Source organism: Schistocerca piceifrons, chromosome 7 (assembly GCF_021461385.2).
Source record: "Schistocerca piceifrons isolate TAMUIC-IGC-003096 chromosome 7, iqSchPice1.1, whole genome shotgun sequence".
Lineage (NCBI taxonomy): Eukaryota > Metazoa > Arthropoda > Insecta > Orthoptera > Acrididae > Schistocerca > Schistocerca piceifrons.
The window spans coordinates 135,696,059-135,713,852 of NC_060144.1; the positions used below are offsets into that span (position 1 = coordinate 135,696,059).

Genomic DNA, 17,794 nt, shown 5'->3' on the forward strand with positions numbered 1-17,794 from the left:
GATGGTCAGTCAAATGATACGGCACAAGAAGACAACACGTTTTCCTCTTCTCTAACTCCTGGGTAAGGATTTGCCGCACGGATTCACGGTTCATCTGCAGTTCATCCACTATCATGTGCACAGTTAACCGACGGTCGTTCGCGATTAATGTCCTGGCTTTCTTAATGTTTTCGCCATTGACGGCGATCGCCGGTCGTCCGCTACGGATATTGTCAGAAACACTTTCCCGGCCTCCACTATCATGCGCACAGTTAACCGACGGTCGTTCGCGATTAATGTCCTGACTTTCTTAATGTTTTCGCCATTGACGGCGATCGCCGGTCGTCCGCTACGGGTATTGTCAGAAACACTTTCCCGGCCTCCTTGAAAACGGGCTAACCACTCATACACGCATTTCATGGACAGTCCTTGATCCCCACAAACATGTTCCAGCATTGCATGCGAATCTTTCAGTGTCTTGCCTAGCTTAAAACAAAACTTTAAATCGATCCTTTGCTCCTTCATTATCCTGTTCTCTGTTCAGAATCAACGCACTAAACAAGCTCTTCGTACAACAGGTCTAGCACGGAACACACACGATGCTCAACTGAACTACGGTGAGGGCAGGTTGTCAACACCGGGCGCTATGCAGGTGCAGCGTTGTGAGTCGTCAGTGTTGCCCGATCGATCATTCTGACTTCATTCACCGAACTTTGTCAGAGTTTGGATATATATAAATACACTCCTGGAAATGGAAAAAAGAACACATTGACCCCGGTGTGTCAGACCCACCATACTTGCTCCGGACACTGCGAGAGGGCTGTACAAGCAATGATCACACGCACGGCACAGCGGACACACCAGGAACCGCGGTGTTGGCCGTCGAATGGCGCTAGCTGCGCAGCATTTGTGCACCGCCGCCGTCAGTGTCAGCCAGTTTGCCGTGGCATACGGAGCTCCATCGCAGTCTTTAACACTGGTAGCATGCCGCGACAGCGTGGACGTGAATCGTATGTGCAGTTGACGGACTTTGAGCGAGGGCGTATAGTGGGCATGCGGGAGGCCGGGTGGACGTACCGCCGAATTGCTCAACACGTGGGGCGTGAGGTCTCCACAGTACATCGATGTTGTCGCCAGTGGTCGGCGGAAGGTGCACGTGCCCGTCGACCTGGGACCGGACCGCAGCGACGCACGGATGCACGCCAAGACCGTAGGATCCTACGCAGTGCCGTAGGGGACCGCACCGCCACTTCCCAGCAAATTAGGGACACTGTTGCTCCTGGGGCATCGGCGAGGACCATTCGCAACCGTCTCCATGAAGCTGGGCTACGGTCCCGCACACCGTTAGGCCGTCTTCCGCTCACGCCCCAACATCGTGCAGCCCGCCTCCAGTGGTGTCGCGACAGGCGTGAATGGAGGGACGAATGGAGACGTGTCGTCTTCAGCGATGAGAGTCGCTTCTGCCTTGGTGCCAATGATGGTCGTATGCGTGTTTGGCGCCGTGCAGGTGAGCGCCACAATCAGGACTGCATACGACCGAGGCACACAGGGCCAACACCCGGCATCATGGTGTGGGGAGCGATCTCCTACACTGGCCGTACACCACTGGTGATCGTCGAGGGGACACTGAATAGTGCACGGTACATCCAAACCGTCATCGAACCCATCGTCTTACCATTCCTAGACCGGCAAGGGAACTTGCTGTTCCAACAGGACAATGCACGTCCGCATGTATCCCGTGCCACCCAACGTGCTCTAGAAGGTGTAAGTCAACTACCCTGGCCAGCAAGATCTCCGGATCTGTCCCCCATTGAGCATGTTTGGGACTGGATGAAGCGTCGTCTCACGCGGTCTGCACGTCCAGCACGAACGCTGGTCCAACTGAGGCGCCAGGTGGAAATGGCATGGCAAACCGTTCCACAGGACTACATCCAGCATCTCTACGATCGTCTCCATGGGAGAATAGCAGCCTGCATTGCTGCGAAAGGTGGATATACACTATACTAGTGCCAACATTGTGCATGCTCTGTTGCCTGTGTCTATGTGCCTGTGGTTCTGTCAGTGTGATCATGTGATGTATCTGACCCCAGGAATGTGTCAATAAAGTTTGCCCTTACTGGGACAATGAATTCACGGTGTTCTTATTTCAATTTCCAGGAGTGTATATATATATATATATATATATATATATATATATATATATATATATATGACGGAGGGTCGAATATACACTCCTGGAAATGGAAAAAAGAACACATTGACACCGGTGTGTCAGACCCACCATACTTGCTCCGGACACTGCGAGAGGGCTGTACAAGCAATGATCACACGCACGGCACAGCGGACACACCAGGAACCGCGGTGTTGGCCGTCGAATGGCGCTAGCTGCGCAGCATTTGTGCACCGCCGCCGTCAGTGTCAGCCAGTTTGCCGTGGCATACGGAGCTCCATCGCAGTCTTTAACACTGGTAGCATGCCGCGACAGCGTGGACGTGAATCGTATGTGCAGTTGACGGACTTTGAGCGAGGGCGTATAGTGGGCATGCGGGAGGCCGGGTGGACGTACCGCCGAATTGCTCAACACGTGGGGCGTGAGGTCTCCACAGTACATCGATGTTGTCGCCAGTGGTCGGCGGAAGGTGCACGTGCCCGTCGACCTGGGACCGGACCGCAGCGACGCACGGATGCACGCCAAGAGCGTAGGATCCTACGCAGTGCCGTAGGGGACCGCACCGCCACTTCCCAGCAAATTAGGGACACTGTTGCTCCTGGGGTATCGGCGAGGACCATTCGCAACCGTCTCCATGAAGCTGGGCTACGGTCCCGCACTCCGTTAGGCCGTCTTCCGCTCACGCCCCAACATCGTGCAGCCTGCCTCCAGTGGTGTCGCGACAGGCGTGAATGGAGGGACGAATGGAGACGTGTCGTCTTCAGCGATCAGAGTCGCTTCTGCCTTGGTGCCAATGATGGTCGTATGCGTGTTTGGCGCCGTGCAGGTGAGCGCCACAATCAGGACTGCATACGACCGAGGCACACAGGGCCAACACCCGGCATCATGGTGTGGGGAGCGATCTCCTACACTGGCCGTACACCATTGGTGATCGTCGAGGGGACACTGAATAGTGCACGGTACATCCAAACCGTCATCGAACCCATCGTTCAACCATTCCTAGACCGGCAAGGGAACTTGCTGTTCCAACAGGACAATGCACGTCCGCATGTATCCCGTGCCACCCAACGTGCTCTAGAAGGTGTAAGTCAACTACCCTGGCCAGCAAGATCTCCGGATCTGTCCCCCATTGAGCATGTTTGGGACTGGATGAAGCGTCGTCTCACGCGGTCTGCACGTCCAGCACGAACGCTGGTCCAACTGAGGCGCCAGGTGGAAATGGCATGGCAAGCCGTTCCACAGGACTACATCCAGCATCTCTACGATCGTCTCCATGGGAGAATAGCAGCCTGCATTGCTGCGAAAGGTGGATGTACACTGTACTAGTGCCGACATTGTGCATGCTCTGTTGCCTGTGTCTATGTGCCTGTGGTTCTGTCAGTGTGATCATGTGATGTATCTGACCCCAGGAATGTGTCAATAAAGTTTCCCCTTCCTGGGACAATGAATTCACGGTGTTCTTATTTCAATTTCCGGGAGTGTATATAATTAGAACTTTGGTTAGAATAGAAAGTGTAAGACAAGTTGAAAATGTTTTATTAGAATAATACACAATCATAATTTATGAAAATTAATAAAATTAGTAAGGAATATCAATTAGCTACAATTTAAGAAACACGGTTTACGAAAACATAGAATCATTAATGGGCTTATGTAACGTAGGAATATTTTTCGCTGAGAAAAGGGATTCAGTATGAACTTTCTTTATAGCAAAAATTTCCATTTTGTTTCTGTGCGCTGGACACCGTATAAACACAGACATTGTAATAATCAATGGTATTAAATATTACATTCAAGTTACCTTATGCATGAAAAGTGTCACAACTCGGAATGTGCCGCTCTTCTTGAATGACCCATGCACACTTACCAGTAGTGATGCCAAAGCGACGCCTTGGCGAATCATGAAGCAGACCACAATAAAACTGGCGGAACTGTCCTGAAGTGGACAAACTGCGAGATGGGGACGCACTTCGCACGCATTTTCCAGCGACATAAACTAAAAATTTTGCCGTTGTTTTTACTACTGACACTTTTTTTGCCGGGATGCGATATGTTGATGTTCAGTATTTAACATTCTGAATTTTAAGAAGTACTATAATGACTACATTAAAAATTATTAGTCTATCTAGTAGTTTACACTCAATATTTTACACCAAACTGATTAACAGAAGTTATTTGATTACCACATTACGAGGTCTGTTCAAAAAATTCCGGAACATTCGTAATTTGGCGCCAATAGTGTGCTGGAGAGAAATGCACACACATCTACGTTTAATGAGTAACTGCTGAGCTATTTCACGTGGAATGGCGATTTCTACGAACAGCTGGAAGGCGTCGCCATGGGTAGTCCTCTCAGTCCAGTGGTGGCCAACTTCTTCATGGTACAATTCGAAGCACAGGCACTGGACTCGGCGACTTGCAAACCTAAGGTGTGGTACAGGGACGTCGATGATACTTTCGTGGTGTGGAGCCATGGTGAAGAACAGCTCGGTGACTTCCTAAGACACTTGAACAGTCTCCATGCCAACATAACATTTACCATGGAAGTAGAAAAGGACAAGAAACTGCCATTTCTAGATGTGCTGGTCACAAGGGACGGCGAAAACCTGGGACACAGCGTGTATCGAAAACCGACACACACGGACCGATACCTGCACAAACTGTCAAACCACCACCCGAGCCAGAAAAGAGGCATGATTAGTACGCTCGTAACGAGAGCAGGACGAATATGTGAGCCTCAACACCTCAAACGAGAAATGCAACACCTGGAAACTGCTCTGAGGAGCAATGGGTACTCCACAAATTACATTAGAAGTGTAACAGAGCCAAACACTCGGCGAAGTAAGGAACCAGAAAAAGAAATGTCGGGTACGGCCTTTCTGCCATACATTCCCAGAGTGACGGACAGAATCGGCCGTATATTGCGCAAACACGGCGTAAAGACGATTTTCAAACCGACAAGGAAGATCAAAGAGTGTCTTAGATCGGCGAAGGAGAAAAGAGACCCACTTGCAATGTCGGGAATATACCGTATACCATGGACATGCGGAAAAGTTTATGTCGGAATGACTGGACGATCAATTAACACCAGGATCAAAGAGCATAAGCGACATTGCAGGTTAGGGCAGGTGGAGAAATCGGCCGTGGCAGAGCACGCACTGAATGAGACCGACCACGTAATAAAATTCGCCGACACGGAAGTGCTGGCTGTAGAGAAGCACTATCACATGCGCTTGTTCAGAGAAGCTGTAGAAATCCAAAAACACGCGAACAGTTTCAACGAGAAAGAGGAAAGCCTTAAGGTAAACGGATCCTGCCTTCCCGTACTGCAGCGAACGACCGTCGCAGGTAGCAAGAGGAGAACCGCACCGGAAATGACCGCGGAGAAGCCCTCGGACGTTGGCGCGCCAGGTACATATAGTCTGCGGCCGCGAGCTCGCCTCCAGTTCACCACCGGCAATGGAGGGTGAAGCTTTGACAATGCCAGCCACTCGTGCTGGCGAAACGTCAGAAAAATCATTAGATGAACGTCGGCCGAAGAACCAGAGACAGAAGCCAATAGGCAGTTTGCTGAAAGTTTCATTTTTATATGTCTATTAGTTATTGTTCAATGCTGTACTGAGTAGAACGTTGTGTCGTGCACTTCTTGAAATTCGGGATGGCAAAGTTTGAGGAGCAACGCGTCTGCATTAAATTTAGCGTGAAGCTCCAAAACACCTTTACAGAGACACAGGAAGCCTACGGTGATGGGCTTGAGTGCTTAAGCCGTTCTCGGTATTACGAATGGTTCACAAGGTTTAAAAATGGCCGGTAGGAAGTTAAAGGTGACCCTCGTTCAGGACACTCTCTGACGCCTACCGACGACACTCATGCCAGGAACGTCAACGAATTGGTGGTTGCCAATCGAAGACTGACAGTCCAAGAAATTGCAGAGGAATGAAACACGTCAGTTGGATCATGTCATGAAATCCTGACACAGCATCTTGGAATGCATCGTGTTGCCGTCAAATTCGTCCCACGGCTCATGAGTTTAGACCAGAAAGATCTTCGCCTCGCAGTCTGTGAAGAGCTTTCAGATCACGCAAACGAGAACGAGATGTTTCTTAAGCGAATCATAACTGGTGATGAGGCGTGGGTGTATGGTTATGATGTTGGGACCAAGGTTCAATCTTCATACTACGTCGAGAAAGGTTCTCCAAGGCGAAAAATAGCTCGTCAGCTCAGGTCAAATGTCAAAGCCATGCTGATAGCTTTCTTTGATTTGACGGATTAGTTCATCATTAATTCGTCCCACTGGGACAAACAGTTAATCGATGGTACTATCGAGACGTGTTGCGATGCACGCGAGAAAATGTGAGAAGGAAACGGCCTGGAATGTGGTGAGACAATTCGTGGCTGTTCCATCACGATAAACGCACCCGCACATTCATCCCTACTGGTACATGACTGTTGCACTGAAAAAGAAATCACTGTGCTGCCTCATCCTCTTTACTCTCCAGACTTGGCCTCTGCAGACTTTTTTTTATTTTCAAAACTAAAAACCCAGTTGACGAAGGTTTTGCAACGATAGACGAGATAAAAGAAAAGTCAAGAAAATTCGCAGACGGCACTTCGCGTGATCCAGCTAGGGGCATACCACGACTGCTTCCTGTTGCGGCTGTGCCCTCTTGTAACGTTTTATGTTTTCTGGCTGGTTGAGAAGAGGGTGATACGATAGGTGGGTAGCCGGTTTCCTCTCACCACAACACAAAATGCACATGTGGTTAAGATATCACTAGAACCAATTGAATACTTAACTTCAGTGACGTCCAATCTGAAGTTCTATGGTTAACAGCAATCGAATAACTTGTACTAATTCTAGCGATGACTAGTAAGGTGGAACAAAAGAGCACAGTGCGACATATGGAGGTGCAATGCGAACTGAGTCCCGATGCGATTTGCGGAGGCACTGAGATTGAGAGGTTTCCCACTGCCGACTGGTGTTCTGGCGAAGGCGTACGCCATCACACTTCCGGAAGTGGAAACGCGTTGGAAGTGGTGTATCAATTTTAGAGAAGAGTGTTTTGAATGAGACTATGCACAATAAGTAAAGGATAAGCGTAGAAAAAATTTGTGAACATAGTTTCGGAATTTTTTCAACAGACCTTGTACACAGCTGATTGGCGTAACAATTTGATATTACTGTAGTGGTAACTTCGGCCACCGAATGTAACAGCAACACCAAATGTAGCGGAAAGAGGTAGAAGGCACCGTATTAAGACTCGTCCGACCTTTGCAAGTGATTTATTGTTGCCAACTACGGTGCCACGATCCCTTCAGTCTGCGTCACCAGGTCCCGCAATGCTGAGGACACCACTTCGCTGTCTGCGAAATGGCTTGGCGCGGAATGGCTGCATCAGCGACCCATGCAGTGCACTGCTGTGTGGCGGTCTTGTACAGCCTCGGATTTGCGGCGATGTCAGGATGCGTCTGCAGTCAAGTCGACTCAGTGGTCTTCGCCCTGCCGCCTCAGCGCCGCTCGTTGGAACGGCGACAACGAACGCCCGCGATCCGGCAACTGAATCTGCGACCCTCACCCTGGATGTCTCTGGTGTGTGTTGGGAGCCAAAACGACTGCCCGCGGTAGCGAGCCGTCGAGTTGGCCGTCGCTGGCTGGCGACGGACCCCGCGTCAGCCTCAGAGGGACCCGCCGTGGACTGGAACGCAGGCCCCCATCTGCTACTGTGTGTAGCCGGTGGTGTGACACGCCCGCCTTCCAGGAGAGCTGCCACATTTGAATGCTTTGTTAGTGAATAGGTGCTATTTATATGCGGCTGTGCACCTCTGTTTTGCTAAACGCGCCGTTGCTCATCACGTACTCATAACACTTAGATTGGCCAGTGGGTCTCTTCTGCCTGTGACTTGCGCCATGCAAACCGCTACGTGTACTTTTCCCGGCTGTTCTACCCCTGTGGCTTCTATTTTACTTCGCAACTGCTGGTGAGCGTAACTCACTGTAAACAGGCCCGCGCCTGGCTGTGAACTTGTGCACTCAGAAATATTGCACCAAAACTGACTTTTCCTATCCCAGATGGTAGTGCCGCTACATTACCATTGGTGTCATGCACAGTGATGTTTTACAAGTTGGCGACCCTACTTACCACAGGCTGACAGTATTACAACAGAGTAACTACTACAAGTAGAAAGAAAGATCCTAGTTTTGGCTATGTAGCAGTGTATTGATTATCCGAATATCAGTCAAATGAAATATCTATTAACTGACACCGTACTAGTCGGCAAATTCGAACTTGCCCACGCGCAATGTAGAGGTCCATCTGCCACTGGGCTGTCCGTCATTGTTGTTGCTCTTCTGTGTCGGCTCATTTGAAGTCATCCACTGTCCAGTGGCGTCGCTCTTCACACCTCTCAGGGGTCACTTAGCACTGTCACAGAAATGTGTGGCCTACGAGGAACTGCTCCACCACTGTGCCTCATTATTGTTAACTCTTTACTCATTGTACTAGCTGGACTGCTGGTAGCGCTCTGGAACTCACACGTTATTACTTCTGCAGTTTTCGTGCAATCTTTTGAAACCTCTCTTCGCAATGGTGGACTGTCCCTTTTCGTTAATAAATGAGGTCAGCCTGGTTTCGGTTTAGCTGTGGTTGTTTCTCCGTTTTTCCACCTCACAGCCACATCACAAACAGTCGACTTGGCAGGGTTCAGATGTCGCTGATGGATTTGATCCACAGGTGACATCCAAAGGCTAGTTGACGTTCCAAGTCGCTGAGCTCTCCTGACCAACCGGTTCTGTTGTTACTGCTTCTCTGCTAACTCCCCGCTTCCGTTTATACTGTCGGGTTTGGCTCTCGTGATATCTACACTCATGCTCATAAATTAAGGATAATGCTGATACATGGTGAAACAATGCTCTGGTGGGCGGTTTGCGGGTTAAAATCACCTCGGCGTATGACCATGCGGTGCATTTGACCTGCGGTCGTCGCACGGTGGCGTTGGCAGCATTCCACATATGCAGAAGTGTGTTGGTGCATGTCAGAGTACGGCGCAGCGAGTAAGTGTGCAGACGTTTCCAGACGTGCTAATGGTGACTGTGTGTTTGGAGGTAGAATACTAGGGTGACTGGAGGCTGGCCAAACACACTAGGTCGTAGCATGGGCCCTCCGTGTGCCACAAAGTGTCATCTCAAGATAATGGCAACAATTCCAGCAGACAGGAAACGTGTCCAGGCGCTACAGTACGGGATGTCCACAGTGTACAACACCACATGAAGACCGATATCTCACCATCAGTGCCCGCAGACGGCCACGGACTGCTGCAGGTAGCCTTGCTTGGGACCTTACCACAGCCACCGGAACAGTTGTCTCCAGACACACAGTCTACAGACGACTGAACAGACACGGTTTATTCGCCCAGAGACCTGCAAGTTGCTTTCCACTGACCCTGGTCACAGGAGAGCCCATAAAGCCTGGTGTCAAGAACACAGTACATGGTCATTGGAACAGTGGTCCTAGGTTATGTTAACGGACGAGTCCAGGTATAGTATGAACAGTGATTATCTCCGGGTTTTCATCTGGCGTGAACTAGGAAGCAGATACCAACCCCTTAATTTCCTTGAAAGGGTCCTGTAGGAGGTCGTGGTTTGATGGTGTGCGGCCTGTGTACGTGTGCATTTTGATCGTATCCCATACTGAAGTCGGCGTAAATAAATATAAATGTCGTGTAACTAGGGCCTCCCGTCGGTGTAGTCGGGGTACATGCGCAGCAGACAGTGGCGTTTTGTAGCACATGTGTTTCGGGACGGTTTTCTTTACTTATCACCAATACCGTGGACTTACAGATCTGTCTCGTGTGTGTTCCCTATGTGCCTATGCTATTAGCGCCAGTTTTGTGTAGTGCCACGTTTTGTGGTACCACATTCTGCAATTATGCTTAATTTATGAGCATGAGTGTAGTAGGTGATTCTCCATTACGTACCGGTGTCTGGACACTGCTATCAGATAGTGTACGTTGCAGTGCTATGGTTTTAAAGATGCGGCATCGGTTACAAAATGCGGACCTAATTCAGCAAAAACTTATTCGCGGTAGTCTTTAGTTTCCACGGATCCACAGGCGCTGTGAAATTGAGTGTATGCTGTTATGTTTTGAAGTAAACACTTAAGTTCATGATTCAGCAATTAGCTCATTTCACTCCCTTGGGTATTACACTGAAGAGCCAAAGAAACTGGTACACCTGCCTAATATCGTGTAGGGTCCGCACGAGCACGCAGAAGTGCCGCAACACGACGTGGCATGGACTCGAGTAATGTCTGAAGTAGTGCTGGAGAGAAATGAAACCATGAATCCTGCAGCGCTGTCCATAAATCCGTAACAGTACTAGGGGTTGGAGATCTGTTCTGAACAGCATGTTGCAAGGAATCCCAGATTTGCTCCATAATATTCATGTCTGGGGAGTTTGATGGCCAGTGGAACTGATTAAACTCAGAAGAGTGTTCCTGGAGCCGCTCTGTAGCAATTCTGGACGTGTGGAGAGTCGCATTGTCCTGCTGGAATTGCTCAAGTCCGTCGGAATGCGCAATGGACATGAATGGATGCAGGTGCTCAGACAGGATGCTTACGTACGTGCCACGTGTCAGAGTCGTATCTAGACGTATCAGGGGTCCCATATTACTCCAAAGCCCCACACCATTACAGAGTTCCACCAGCTTGAACAGTCCAGTGCTGACATGCAGGGTCCATGGATTCATGAGGTTGTCTCCCTGCCCATACGCGTCCATCCGTTCGATACAATTTGAAACGAGACTCGTTTGACCAGGCAACATGTTTCCAGTCATCAACAATCCAATGTCGGTTTAGACGAACCCAGGCGTGGCGTAAAGCTTTGCATCGTGCAGTCATCAAGGATACACGAGTAGGCTGCGAAAACCCATATCGATGATGTTACGTTGAATGGTTCGCACGCTGACACTTGTTGATGGCCTAGCACTGAAACTGAAACAATTTGCGGAAGAGTTGCACTTCTGTCACGTTGAATGATTCTCTTCAGCCGTAGTTCGTTCCGTTCCTGCAGTAGCTTCCTGCGGCCGCAGCGGTGACGGAGATTTGATGTTTTACCGTTTTCCTGATATTCACGGTACACTCGTGAAATGGTCGTACGGGAAAATCCCCACTTCACCGCTGTCTCGGAGATGCTGTGTCCCATCGCTCGTGCGCCGACTATAACACCACGTTCGAACTCATTTAAATCTTGATAACGTTCCGTTGTAGCAGCAATAATCGATATGACAACTGTGCCAGGCACTTGTTGTCTTGTATAGGCGTTGCCTACCGCAGCGCCGTGTTCTGTCTGTTTGCACACCTGTATTTGAATACGCATGCCTATAGCAGTTTCTTTTGCGCTTCAGTATTAACAGGACTTTTTGTAGAAAATTAAAAATAATTAAATTTTTTACTGGGATGTGTTTTCGAATTATTCAAGAAAAACGTACAAAAGTGACCTTCAAAAGCGTTTTTCTCGAATAACTCGATATTGGCGGGCCCCCAGCGACAACGTATCCCAGTACAAAACATAACTGCATCAAATTTTGTACAAGAAAGTTAATTTTTTCTGTAGGACTAACAATCTGTACATAGCGAACGAGAGAATACGAAAACCTTGCACTTGGTTTTTAAAGGTGTTACACGTTGCATAGAAGCACCTGAATCACTCTGTATAAGCTATTTTTTAATGAAAAGAAACTTAATTTGCAGACATGGAGAAAACATAAACAGGAGCTTCCAACCGGATCAGTATACGAGTAGAAGCATGATTTTCTAGAAACGGGTCACAGGTTATGTACAGTACATGCTGTGTGCGTAACTTATTTTCCATAGTTAGTTGCGGAAAGGACTTCCTCCACTCAGCTGTTAAATTTGCCAAGAGATTTCTGAATGTAGGCCTTACATTCCTCCAACCAAAGGAAAATTCGTGGCAGTAATGGGAATCGAAACTGGGCTCTGTGTTTGCTGGTCTGGCTAGTTGACTTCCCAGCTGTGGAGACGGACTGTCACTGACGACAGCTGTATGGATTAGTACAGGACGAATCTGCATTCCTCCAACAAAATTTCTCAAACTGTTCAGCGATAGATTTTGTGTTTCTGTTACGAAGGGCCTGTGGACTCCGCTGTCTTTTTACAGGATAAAAATGTAATCTTCTTTTTTTTCGTTTTGTTATCCCAATTACTGTCCGCCCCCTGTAGCTGAGTGGCCAGCGCGACAGAATGTCAATCCTAAGGACATAGGTTCGATTCCCAGCTGGGTCGGAGATTTTCTCCGCTCAGGGACTGGGTGTTGTGTTGTACTAATCATCATCATTTCATCCCCATCGACGCACAAATCACCGAAGTGGCGTCAAAACGAAAGACTTGCACCCGGCGAGCCGTCTACCCGACGGGAGGCCCTAGTCACACGCCGTTTACATCCCTATTACTTTTTTTGTGAAATTACCTTCACAACAGTGGAAAAGACTGTAATATGCGGTATGAAAAATCTACCCACATTGTTATCATACAACAATCGCTGCCGTAGAAACCAACCTGTCACAATTCCGAGCAATACTGAATGCGAGTTTTAGGGTGGAGAATAATATTGGAATTATGTTTTCAGCAGTAAATACCGTTAGTAAATGGAACAGGCGTGTTCCATTTACTGTCAGTACTTACAAGACACGCAGCGGACACCGTCCACATTTGCACTCGTGCAGATATTTTCAGTGCTGTACAAACAACGAAGGCAAATGACGGTAAGAAATCAATGAAATGCAATTACACTGCAGTGCGCCACCGGAGACCATGTGTCCTCGTACCAAAATAGTCAGACAATATCCCTGAATAACATCAGAAATTTTTTGACGGAGTTTAGCGTCTCATCATGCAGCAGTTGTTGTATTGATCAATTTCAAATTATACCTGTAGTCACAGGCTCATTTATTACTTGGTAACTGAATCATTTCTGGTGTATCCACTCGTGGCAATTGAAAACACATATCCAAAGCTTTTCCGGTTTAAAGTGCATGTATTATGTACATTCATGTTGGGCTAGTGGTGAAACTGTTTTTGTTCTTTTGTCAGCTTCTCGCGTTAATTAATTAGTTCAGAACTTTTAGTTGGTAATGCTGAAACAGTGCTTCCTCTCTGTTCACTGAGTTAGCAGGAGTGATTTTCCGCAGAATGTTCTGGAAGTTTTACTACAGTTCAGTTAATTGCGTCTCTGTTTATATGCGCGTGCCATGCGCAGGCAGTAACGTGTTATACGCTTACCTCCGTGTTTACAACCGGTCTGTTTGTGACGCGTAGCGCGCTTGGGCGTTATACCGGTAAAAAATCGCTTTGAACGCCGCGTGCTTCACAGTTACTAGTGCTGGAAGTAGTCTCTGGAAGGTTTAGCCGGTTGTGAAATCAACTTTCAGGTGTACATCGGAGCAGGCGTTGTGGAAAAAGCAGGCGTCTCTTTTACATTTGGAGTCTTTCTGTATGATGCGCATTAAGTGAGTAGTAATTCAGAATTCTATGACGAATGGCAAGGAACATATTTATCCTTTTGTAAGTGGCACATAATGCATCTGTGAATGAAAAGGAAGTACTGTCTGCTAAAATGAATGAAGTCCATGATTTAATATTTTCTGCATCAGGAGTTCTTATTCTCTCTATGTCGTTGGAAAAGGGCATGTCTTTTGCATGACTGAGAATTGTACATGAAATACATGAATTGTAGTTGAAAACCTATTTATTTCATTGCATTATTTCCAGTTTTAAATAATGTGCTACTCGTAAATGAAGTCCGATAAAAGGGAGGAAAATCGTAATTGAAGGGCCGGCCGGTTTGGCCGAGCGGTTCTAGGCGCTTCAGTCTGAAACCGCGAGACCGCTACGGTTGCAGGTTCGAATCCTGCCTCGGACATGGGTGTGTGTGATGTCCTTAGGTTAGTTAGGTTTAAGTAGTTCTAAGTTCTAGGGGACTGATGACCTCAGATGTTAAGTCCCATAGTGCTCAGAGCCATTTGAACCATAATTGAAGGACGTAATTATTTAATACACCTACTTTAGATGTTTACCGTTAGCTGCGGTAAAGTATTTAAAATAACATTTTTCAGTGCCCTGTACTCTATCAAAAGTATCTTAATAGTTTACACAGGATTAAATATTTGATCTAAACACATAGGGAACTTCCAAAGCGCGGCCACCCCACCAGAGGTTCGAGTCCTCCCTCGGGCATGGGTGTCTGTGTCGTTCTTAGCATAAGTTAGTTTAAGTAGTGTGTAAGTCTAGGGACCGATGACCTATGCAGTTTGGTCCCTTAGGAATTCACACACATTTGAACATTTTTGAACTTCCAAACAGCTGTCTGTTGTGGTGTCATTCGGGAAACTATCTTGCATTTATTATTTACCACACACAACCCGTGTAACACCACAAAGTGAGTCACGCCGTGGCTCTAGATAGGATTAGCAACATAGGCTGCGGGGAAGGGAGGATTCCCCACAGAATTACGCAATACGAATAGAAGACTGCTTTGCGTACTGGTGAGGTAAACAAGGTGAAAGGGTACCCCAAGTCCGTGGTAAACCGTTTGATAACCGGGGATGTCTGAATCGATAAATGTTTCAGTAAATCACTTGTGTGTTATTAACCGTATTTTCTCTATTTCAGCGACGAATTTACTCGATATCAAGTTTCTTTGTGTGGCCATCATCCACAGCAAGCAGAGAAATATTCAAAAATTTTAAACATTTTTGTTGGCTGAGGTCCAGCAACCGTCGTTATTTAGTTACAGGGTGTATGTATAGCCAACTCTGTTGTACAGAATTATTGTCAAATTGACCATGGTTTCGATTGCACTACGGCAGTCTACATTAGAATAAAAAATTACATAGAGTTACCTAGAAATGTAATGACATGGCTTGAAGTATAATATACTTAATAGGATTACTTCCATAAATTCTACAAACAGACTATACTTACATGCAATCACACCATGTGGGAAAAAAGTTTGAGCAAAAGGGCTCTCATCAAACAGAAAATGTCACAAGAATACAAACTTTCTTTCTTTCTTTGCTACTGCCTTTATTCCGCATTGTGCGCAGGGTCGGCAGGGTTAAGTACAAATTTGGCATGGTGAATTTTAAGGGGTGGCCAGATGCCCTTCCTGCTGCCACCACATACCTCCCGGGACGGAAGTAGTGTACCCCAGCTGTCGGCGTTTAGTGTAAATTGTGAAATAGTGTAAATGTGTTTCAAATGTTTGCGAGTCGTGTAACTGAGGCGGGACGAGGGGACCAGCCCGGTACTCACCTAGTAGGATGTGGAAAACCGCCTAAAAACACATCCAGGCTGGCCGGCACACCTGCCGTCGTCGTTACTCCGCCGGGCGGATTCGATCCGGGGCCGGCGCGCCTACTCGAGACCAGGAAGCAGCGTATTAGCGCTCTCGGCTAAAGTAAAATGTTAGAATGGAGCATGTTTGTCAACTATATAAAGTATTTCATGGAAATACAATGGCAGCCGCGAGGTCGCTTAGGGCCAAGAACGGCAGCAACACAGCCGCTATCGTCAGACTAAACGGCTAACAGGCTAAGGCAGCCTCTAAGTGGTCACGAAAACATATTCGCGCCAGCTAGCAAGAAGTAATCGAAATACAGACAAGAGCAAATGAGGCAATGCAAAGACAATTTTAAACATTGCAGGTAACAAACAGGAATCCGTGTATAAAGTTACAACATAACGTAACAGTCTTTTTTACAAAAGAAAATATAATTCAAGTAATGTACAGAGAATACATGAAATGGAAGGGGTTGGGTTGGGTTGTTTGGGGAAGGAGACCAGACAGCGAGGTCATCGGTCTCATCGGATTAGGGAAGGATGGGGAAGGAAGTCGGCCATGCCCTTTCAAAGGAACTATCCCGGCATTTGCCTGGAGCGATTTAGGGAAATCACGGAAAACCTAAATCAGGATGGCCGGACGCGGGATTGAACCGTCGTCCTCCCGAATGCGAGTCCAGTGTCTAACCACTGCGCCACCTCGCTCGGTGAAAATGGAAGGGAAAACGATGTTTACGAGATTACATTGAAGAGAGTATCGCCATTCAGACAATTTTTAAATAGAAAAATGTATGTGATTATTTCGTTTGGGGTTTATAAAAGACGCTATTTACGTGCCTCCGTTACCAGCAACAATGAATGAACTGCGACATCGCATAACAGGGGCTGTGGAAACTGTAACTCAAAGACATGTTCGCTGCGCTGTGGGAACAGTGTGAATAGCGCGTTGACATATTTCGTGCATGTCAAGGGGGACATATTGGGCACCTAATGCAAACGTATGAAAACAACTTTTTGAGTTTCCCATTCATCAAAAAAACAAAAATCATTGTATACGTTTATTAGTTTCAGGAAAACTGACGTGCCAAATCGGATGATTCTTTTTGGTATATGCTGTGTATTACAACTTCCTGCATGATATGGCAATTTTTCCACGCTTCTCACAGTTTATGACGTCGTATCTCTTGAAGTTGATGTTAGTGTAGTTACATGCAGCGTCGTATGTGGATACTGTCTGAAAAATAGAGTTGAGAATAGTTAGTAGAAAAGAAATAATACATTTAAACATCATTCGTGATGCGGGCAGTTCTTCATGCAACTCATTGTTTATGAAGTTATACTTCCGAAACTATGTTAGGTAGGTAGTTCTTACCCCCACAGTGATTTTTGCCTACGTAACACTTCTGCTACGAAATGTAACTGGGTTTTCTCTTTTGATGCTAGTCAATTGTCAGGATGAGCATTACTGCAAAGGGCTTTTAATTCTAAAGCATTATGTCAGGGTGAAAAACACTAAATAAATTACGTTTCTTTCTTAACAACATGTGGGCAGGGTGAGTTCTTCCTTGGCTCGGGTATGAGGTAGTATGAAACAGCATTTTTACATAAGATAACTTTTATTGAAAGTTTTGTACAACTGTTTCCTTACTCAATTGTTCTTGCTGGGAGAGCGGCAGCTGTGTCGTTTGCGAAGCCTTCTGCTGCGGCAGCGGCGGCGTCTGATTACGCCTGGCGCTGGCGGTGTGTATCTCGTGTCGCCGTCTCGCCCAGTGGACTGGAGATGCGCCTCGTGTGGTGGCCCGTTTAATTGAGAGCGAAGTCGTGCATCGGATGGTGATACCTTGGATGTGGCGTCCCAGTGTTTCTCTTCTCTAAGCGGCCGCGTGTGTTGTGCGTCGGCCAGCGGAGCAGCGCGGCGGGGGAAGGCCAGTGTCCCGGACTCGAACAACGGACTCCCACTTGCCAGTCTTCGGCTGTCAGAACTTCATCCCGGCTCACAGGTGACTGCTGATGTGAGGCCGTCTCCTTCCCGTCCTCACGAGTCACCTGGGTACGTAAGAATCAGTCTTCAAATACCTTTTAACTTCTATCTTCTGGCGCCGAGGCTGCTGCTTGCTATTCCATTACAGCGACGGACTTGGTGCGTCTGTGTATGATGTAGTCTCTTCTTGCATGACGGTTTTCAGCACCGAAACTGACTGAAAACTACTGCTACTCTCGTCGGGCCCACTGCGTCTCGCGTATTTATTCACTTCAGTTCGCTGGAGGTGAACGACTTCACGGTCATTGCCC

At 47.4% G+C, this 17,794-nt stretch overlaps 1 protein-coding gene across 1 annotated transcript in view; it reads left to right on the plus strand.

Annotated features, from left to right (window-relative positions):
- Nucleotides 1–17,794, plus strand: part of LOC124805516 (protein Fe65 homolog) — a 1,158,577-nt gene that overhangs the window by 70,054 nt on the left and 1,070,729 nt on the right. The window lies entirely within an intron of this gene.